At 61.1% G+C, this 8,766-nt stretch overlaps 1 pseudogene; it reads right to left on the reverse strand.

The window, feature by feature from the left end:
* Nucleotides 1–1,317: 1,317 nt before the first annotated feature.
* On the reverse strand, nucleotides 1,318–8,248 carry LOC136374848 (zinc finger protein 850-like; annotated as a pseudogene).
* Between the last annotated feature and the right edge of the window lie 518 nt (nucleotides 8,249–8,766).

Consider the following 8,766-nt stretch of genomic DNA (forward strand, 5'->3'; position numbering starts at 1 on the left):
AGACACTCAGGGCCAGGAGCAGCCACGGGAACATCCTGAGTGACACAGTGACATCTTGGGGGACACGGGGACACCTTGGGGGACATGGGGACACTCTGCAGGACACGGCCCTGGGACCTTGGGGACTTTGGCCCCACCAGGGCAGGGGACAGGGACACAGAGAGGAGATGGGGACAGGGACACACAAACGGGACAGGGACACACAGAGAGGGGACAGGGACACAGAGGGGAGATGGGGACAGGGACACACAAAGGGGACAGGGACACACAGAGGGGTGACAGGGACACACAGAGGTAACAGGAACACACAGAGGGGACAGGGACACACAGAGGTGACAGGGACACACAGAGGGGTGACAGGGACACACAGAGAGGTGACAAAGACATAGAGGGGTCACAAGGACACACATCAGGTGACAGGGACACAGAAAGGAGATGGGGACACACAGAGGGAGGGGACACGATGCCACCAGGACACACATCAGGGGACAATGTCACCACAGCTGTGGGGACCCTCCAGCAAGGACCCCTGAGGTGACACCCAGCATGGTGACCACGTGACCCCCACGAGTGACACTGACCTTTGCCCTGTCCCCAGGAGCAGTTGGGGTCCCCTGAGCGTGGTGGCCCTGGGACACCCTGGTGGCTGTCACTTGCTTCCATGCCACTTGTCCCCAGCTGAACAAGTTGTCCCCGCCCTGGTGGGCGGGGTGACATTCGGTTGGGACACCACGGTGGTGACAGTGGGGACGTGGTGGCAGTGCTGTGACAGCTGAGAGGAAGGTGCTGGTGGCACTGCGGTGGCACAGGTGGTGGCATTGGTGCTGTCCCAGTTCAGGTCCCCCATCCATGTCATTGTCCCTCATATGTCCCCACCCATGTCTGTGTCCCCATCCATGTCCGTGTCCCCACCCATGTCCCACATGTCCCCATCCATGTCACTGACCCCAGCCATGTCTAACCCATGTCACTGTCCCCCACATGCCCCCGTCCATGTCCACCTATGTCCCCACCCATGTCTGTGTCCCCATCCATATCCATGTCCCTACCCATGTCATTGTCCCCTACATGTCCCCATCCATGTCTGTGTCCCCATCCACATGCCACATGTCCCCACACGTCACTGACCCTCACATATCCCCATTCATTGCTGTGTCCCCACCCATGTCATTGTCCCCCATGTGTCCCCACCCATGTCCTTGTCCCCACCCATGTCATTGTCCCTCACATGTCCCCACCCATGTCTGCGCCCCCATCCACGTCCGTGTCCCCACCCACGTCCCCAATGTCCCCACCCATGTCACAGACCCCCACATGTCCCCACCCACGCCCGAGACCACCACCTTTATTTTTAACCATAATTCCGTGGCTTTCCCGAGTGGATCCACAGAAACCATTTTATCTCATGGCCCAAACTCAAGGATTTGCGTGTCCCATCCGGCAGAACATCCGCGCGCTCGGGTGGGTGGGAAGAACCTTTCCTGGAGGGGTTCCCACCCCACTGTCCCCAAATCCATGGCATTTACCCCAGTCCACACCAGTTGGATGTGGAAGATGCGCCATGAGCCAGAAAGAATGAAAAAAGACGGAGGAATGTCGGAGAAGACCCCGGAGGTCACATAGAGCTGCTCGGTCCCACCAAAAGACGCAAAAAGTGACGTTTTCCTGGGGTCAGAGGTCGGCAAATCCGCTCGCCACAGCGGATTTTGGATGTGGGTGTGTCCATGGGAACCAGGAGGAGGTGGAGCCCCCAGCCAGGTGTCTTCCCAACAGGGATCACCGGCACCAGGGATCACCGGGGCTCTGCCCACCGGGGCTCACTGGGGATCATCCAGCACGGATCCTCCCATGGGGGATGGAGGTGGGGCAGCGCACGAAGCTCTTCCCACACTCGGGACACTCCAGGGCTTCCCTCAGTGCTGCCTCCGTTGGTGTTGGGTCAAGGTCGAGCTGGTTGAGAACCTTTTCCCACACTGGGGACACTCGTAGGGCCTCTCCCCGGTGTGGATGCGCCAGTGGCTGATGAGGGTGGACTTTTGCTTGAATCCCTTGTTGCATTCGAGGCAGCGGAAGGGCTTCTCATCCGTGTGAATCCGCTGGTGCCTGTGGAGATGGGAGCTGGTCTTAAACTTCTTCCTGCATTGGTCACACTCGTAGGGCCTCTCCCCGGTGTGGGTTCTCTGGTGTTTTATCAGGTTGGATATATTGCTGAAGTTCTTCCCACACTGGAGACACTGGTGGGGCCTCTCCCCGGTGTGGATGCGTCGGTGGAGAAGGAGGTGGGAGTTGTGCTTGAAGCCAGTATTGCAGTCGGGGCAGCGGAAGGGCCTCTCATCCGTGTGAATCCGCTGGTGCACGAGAAGATGGGAGCTGGTCAGAAACCTCTTCCTGCATTGGTCACACTCGTAGGGTCTCTCCCCTGTGTGGATCATCTTGTGGAGAGCCAGGGCAGAGCTCCGGCTGAAGCTCTTCCCACACTGGGGACACTCGTAGGGCCTCTCACCCGTGTGGCTTCTCTGGTGAACGTCAAGCTGCGTGCTCCGCCTGAATCTCTTCCCGCAGTGCCCACACTGGTAGGGCTTCTCTCCAGTGTGGATCCTCTGGTGCACGTCGAGCTGGGTGCTCCGCCTGAATCTCTTCCCGCAGTGCCCACACTCGTAGGGCCTCTCCCCGGTGTGGACGCGTTGATGGACGATGAGGTGGAAGTTTCTCTTGAAGCCCATCCCGCAGTCGGGGCAGCGGAAGGGCCTCTCATCTGTGTGAATCTGCTGGTGCCTGAGAAGATCAGAACTGGTCTGAAACCTCTTCCTGCATTGGTCACATTCGTAGGGCCTCTCCCCGGTGTGGGTCCTCTGGTGGGCAATCAGGCTGGAGCTATTCCTGAAGCTCTTCCCACACTCCCCACACTCGTAGGGCCGTTCTCCCGTGTGGATCCTCTGGTGTGTGATCAGATCAGAGTTCTTGATAAAGCTCTTCTCACAATCCTTACATTTGAAGGGTCTCTCCCCAGTGTGGATCAACTGGTGTTTCTTCAGGTAGGAGCTCGTGCTGAAGCTCTTCCCACACTCCCCGCACTGGTAGGGCCTCTCCCCGGTGTGGATGCGCCGGTGGGTGACAAGTGTGGACCTGTTCTTGAAGCTCATCCCGCACTCGGGGCAGCGGAAGGGCCTCTCATCCCTGTGAATCCGCTGGTGCCTGAGAAGATCAGAACTGGTCAGAAACATCTTCCTGCATTGGTCACACTCGTAGGGCCTCTCCCCGGTGTGGAGGTGCTGGTGGTTTATGAGGTGGGAGTTTCTCTTGAATCCCTTGCCGCAGTCGAGGCAGCGAAAGGGTTTCTCATCCGTGTGAATCCGCTGGTGCTTGAGAAGGTCAGAACTGCTCCGAAAGCTCTTCCTGCATTGGTCACACTTGTAGGGTCGTTCTCCCGTGTGGAGTCTCCAGTGGTCGACCAGTTGATATCTCCATCTAAAGCTCTTCTCGCATTCCGAGCACTTGTGGGGCTTCTCCCCAGCGTGACGCCGCTCAGGGACCCCCAGCTCCAAACTCTGCCCCAGGGTGGGTCTTTCCTCCTGGGATCCCCGAGATGTGCGTTTGCAGCCCCTCCTGGTGCGGGATCTCCGGGCCTTTTCCTCCCCGTTGGATTCCTGCGCCGTGGAGCCGCTCCAAAGGGCCTCTGGCACCAGCTTCTGCCGCGGGGCTTTGTCCTGCCCGGGCTCCGTGCTCAGCTCCGTGTCTGGGGGAGGAAGGACAAGGAGAGGACGGGATTTGTGCCCGCAGAGCCCCGCCGTGGGTTTGGGGTGAGCTCCCCCTCCCCGCTCACCTGCGGCTTCCGCGGAGAGACTTTCTCCCGATCCTCCTCGTCCTCTGTCCCTTCTGTTTCCTGCTCCTCCTCTTCCTGCCGCTCTTGACTTTGCTGCTGCTCCGCCTCTGTCCCTCCTCTTCCTCCCGCTCCTCCTCCGCTCCCAGCCCGGCCCGGGCGGTGCCCACACCCAAAAGCAGCCGCGCTCGGCCCTGGGCGGGTTCCAAAGCGGCGCGGCCCCGGGAGCGATCCCGGGAGCAGCGGGAAGGAACTGGGAGCGCTTTCCCTCCCAGTATCGCTCTTACTGGGAGCGCTGGGAGGGAACTGGGAGCGAACAGCGCACGGACTCGGCTGCCGCCGGCGCTGGGCGGGGCCAAGCCCTGGGGCGTGGTTATGCAAATACGGGAGGGATCTCGGGCTGTGATTGGTGGGCGGGCGCAGCGCGGGGTTTCCCCGGCGACGTGAGGGGCGGAGAGGGGCGGAGCGATGGCGGCGGCGTCCGGTGAGAGGGGACAGGGAGCGGGACTGGGGACAGGGACTGGGGACAGGGACTGGGGACAGGGAATGGGGACAGGGACTGGGGACAGGGAATGGGGACAGGGAGCGGGAATGGGGACAGGGAATGGGGACAGGGACTGGGCACAGGGAATGGGGACAGGGACTGGGGACAGGGAATGGGGACAGGGAATGGGGACAGGGAGCGGGACTGGGGACAGGGACTGGGGACAGGGAATGGGGACAGGGAATGGGGACAGGGAATGGGAACAGGGAGCGGGACTTGGGACAGGGTATGGGGTCAGGGAACACCAGGAATGGGACCCGGAATGGAAGTGGGGACAGGGACCGGGAATGTGAATAGGAATGGGGACAGGGAATAGGGACAGGGAATGTGGATAGGGAGCTGGAATGGCAGCGGGAATGGGAACAGGGATCAGTAAAGGAATTGGAACTACAAGAGTGGGAGTGGGAATGATAATGGGAATAGAGACAGGGACTAAAAATCGGAACACTATACAGGACTGGGACCAGGAATGGAGAGAGGGACCGGGAATGGGATTGGGAATGGGGACAGGGACCAGGAGTGGAACTGGGAGTGAGGAGAGAGACCGGGAATATGGGACTGGGTCAGGGAATACGGGCTACGGACTGGGAATGGAGACAGGGACTGGGACTGGGAACAGAAAATGGGGCAGGGCATGGGAATAAGGGATAGGGACAGGGAATGAGGACTGGGAATGGTGACTGGGAATCGGAATGGGGACTGGGAATGGGGACGCAGAGTGGGGTCAGAGAATGGAGACAGGGAATGAGGATAGTAACTGGAAATGAGGACAGGGAATGGTGACAGGGAAAGGAGTCAGGGACCAGGAAAGGGGACACATAATGAGAATTGCCGTGGGGATGGGGACCGGAAATGGGGAGAGGGATCGGAATTGGGGCTGGGAATGAGGACAGGACTGGGAATGGAATCTGGAATCTGGGAAAGGACACAGAATGTGGTCAGGGATTAAGAACCCAAACAAGGACTGGGACTGTCAATGGAAATGATGCCTTGGGAAGGCTGAAATGAAACAGAGACTGGACAGCGCTGGAGAATCAAGTAGGTATTTATTGAAAGGCCTCCAGGATCCACCTTGGGGACAGACAGGAGCCTGACCAAGGCCGCACCCAGGGTGTACTGAGATTGGTCACCCCGAATCCCCCATGGCCCCTGGAATATCTGCCCATGTCCCCATTAACGTCTTAGTTCAAACTCAGTAATTTTATGCCCGTGTGATAATTGTGAAAGGACAAAGAGAAATGAAACAAAACCTCAGCTGTCTATGGGGAGCCAGGAGGAGGTGGAGCCGCCAGCCAGGTGTCTTCCCAACAGGGATCACCGGCACCAGGGATCACTGGGGCTCTGCCCACCGGGGCTCACTGGGGATCACCCAGCACGGATCCTCCCATGGGGGATGGAGCTGGAGCAGGGCACGAAGCTCTTCCCACACTCGGGGCACTCCAGGGCTTCCCTCAGTGCTGCCTCCGTTGGTGTTGGGTCAAGGTTGAGCTCTGTGAGAACCTTTTCCCACACTGGAGACACTCCTAGGGCCCCTCACCGGTGTGGATACGCTGGTGTGAGATCAGGCCAGAGCTCTGTCTGAAGCTCTTTCCACACTCCCGACACTCATAGGTCTTTTTTCCAGTGTGGTTCCTCTGGTGAGCAAGCAGGACAGAACCGTTACTGAAGCTCTTCTCACACTGGGGACATTTGTTAGGCGTCTACCCTGTGTGGATGCGCCGGTGGATGACGAGCTGGGAGTTATACTTGAAGCCGTTCCCGCAGTCGGGGCAGCGGAAGGGCCTCTCATCCGTGTGTATCCTCTGGTGCCTGATGAGATTGTAGGTGGTCTGGAACCTCTTCCTGCACTGGTCACACTCGTAGGGCCTCTCCCCGCTGTGGATCCTCTGGTGGAGTTTCAGACAGGAGCTTGTACGGAAGCTCTTCCCACAGTCCTCACACTCGTAGGGCCGTTCTCCCGTGTGGCTTCTCTGGTGGGCAGTCAGGGCAGACCTAGTGCTGTAGCTCTTCCCACACTGGGGACATTCGTAGGGCCTATCACCGGTGTGGATGCGCCGGTGGGTGATGAGGTGCGAGTTCTGCTTGAAGCCCATCCCGCAGTCGGGGCAGCGGAAGGGTTTCTCGTCTGTGTGAATGCGCTGGTGGAGGAGGAGATTTGATCTGGTGTGAAATGTCTTCCTGCATTGGTCACACGAGTAGGGCCTCTCTCCTGTGTGTCTCCTCTGGTGCTCACACAGCGCACCGCTCTGGCTGAAGCTCTTCCCACACTGGGGACACTCGTAGGGCCTCTCGCCGGTGTGGGTGCGTTTATGGACGAGCAGGTGGGAGTTTCTCTTGTAGGTCATCCCGCACTCGGGGCAGCGGAAGGGCCTCTCATCTGTGTGAATCTGCTGGTGCCGGAGAAGATGGGAGCAGGTGAGAAACCTCTTCCTGCATTGGTCACACTCGTAGGGCCTCTCCCCGGTGTGGAGTCTCGAGTGGCAGAGCAGTTCAGATCTCCACCTGAAGCTCTTCTCGCATTCCGAGCACTTGTGGGGCTTCTTCCCAGCGTGACGCCGCTCAGGGACCCCCAGCTCCGAGCTCTGCCCCAGGGTGGGTCTTTCCTCCTGGGATCCCCGAGATGTGCGTTTGCAGCCCCTCCTGGTGCGGGATCTCCGGGCCTTTTCCTCCCCGTTGGATTCCTGCGCCGTGGAGCCGCTCCAAAGGGCCTCTGGCACCAGCTTCTGCCGCGGGGCTTTGTCCTGCCCGGGCTCCGTGCTCAGCTCCGTGTCTGGGGGGAGGAAGGACAAGGAGAGGACGGGATTTGTCTCCGTGCCACAGCCAAGGGGCAGGAGATGCCCTCAGGGCAGCCCCGGCAGCACGGCGTCGGCAGCGGGCTTGTGCTGCAGCCGGGGGCCAGGCTGGGCCGGGACATGGAGCAGGACAGAGGGGGAAAGGGGCACTGACTGCCTCCTCACCTGCCTGCGCCTCCCGGGACATCTTCCTCTTCCTCGCGGCCCTCTCTCCTCCTCCTCCTCAGGGGCCGAGGCTGGGCAATGGGAAATCCTGCTTTGGGGGGAAAACGAGGGCTGAGCGCGTTGGCTCGGCTGCTCCCGCTGCCCGAGCGCAGCTGCACAAGTCAGCGCCCCTTTCAGCCTCGGGGGGCCCGGAGCCCGCTCATCTCCGGCCTCTGCCCGCCGGCACCGGGCCACGGCCACGTGGGACCCGCCCAGATCCCTCCGGGGCCATCTGCGGCTGGGCTTCGGGCTCCTGCGGGATCCGAACATGCCCCGGGCCGCAGCAAACCCCTCCCGGAGAGCCCGGCCGTGGCTTTGGGGCGAGCTCCCCCTCCCCGCTCACCTGCGGGTCCCGGGGGGGGCGATGCTGCCGGAGCCGGGGGAGCTGCGGCCGGAGCGGGCGGGCGGGGGAACCGCGTGCTGCTGCTGCTGCTGCTCCTCTTCCTCCGCTCCTCCTCTTCCTCTGCTTTCCCTCCGCATCCGGCTCCTCCTCTTCCTTTTCGTCGCTGTTTTCCTGCTGATTTTCTCTTTCCCTTTGCTGCTGCTCCGCCTCTGTCCCTCCTCTTCCTCCCGCCCTGGGAGGTTCCAAAGCGGCGCGGCCCCGCGCGGCCCCGGGAGCGATCCCGGGAGCAGCGGGAAGGAACTGGGAGCGCTTTCCCTCCCAGTATCGCTCTTACTGGGAGCGCTGGGAGGGAACTGGGAGCGAACAGCGCACGGACTCGGCTGCCGCCGGCGCTGGGCGGGGCCAAGCCCTGGGGCGTGGTTATGCAAATACGGGAGGGATCTCGGGCTGTGATTGGTGGGCGGGCGCAGCGCGGGGTTTCCCCGGCGACGTGAGGGGCGGAGAGGGGCGGAGCGATGGCGGCGGCGTCCGGTGAGAGGGGACAGGGAGCGGGACTGGGGACAGGGACTGGGGACAGGGAATGGGGAGAGGGAACGGGAGTGGGGACAGGGACTGGGGATAGGGAATGGGGACAGGGAATGGGGACAGGGAATAGGGACAGGGAATAGGGACAGGGAATGGGGACAGGGAATAGGGACAAGGAATGGGGACAGGGAGCGGGACTGGGGACAGGGAATGGGGACAGGGACTGGGGACAGGGAATGGGGATAGGGAATGCGGACAGGGAATGGGGACAGGTTATGGGGACAGGGAATGGGGACAGGGAACGGGAATGGGGACGCGGAGACCACGGATGGCACCGGGCACGCGAGACGGGAATCAGGGCAATCACTGGGAATTGGGTTGGGAATTGGAGACCAGGACTGAGAATTGTACCAGGAATGTGCACAGGGACCGGGAATGGCACCAGGAATTGGGACTGGCCCTGGAAATTGGAACTGGAATTGAGGACCGGGACTGAGACTGGGACCAGCACAGACAGGGGCATTCTAAATATGAGAAA

Source organism: Sylvia atricapilla, unplaced genomic scaffold, assembly GCF_009819655.1.
Source record: "Sylvia atricapilla isolate bSylAtr1 unplaced genomic scaffold, bSylAtr1.pri scaffold_156_arrow_ctg1, whole genome shotgun sequence".
Taxonomy (NCBI): domain Eukaryota; kingdom Metazoa; phylum Chordata; class Aves; order Passeriformes; family Sylviidae; genus Sylvia; species Sylvia atricapilla.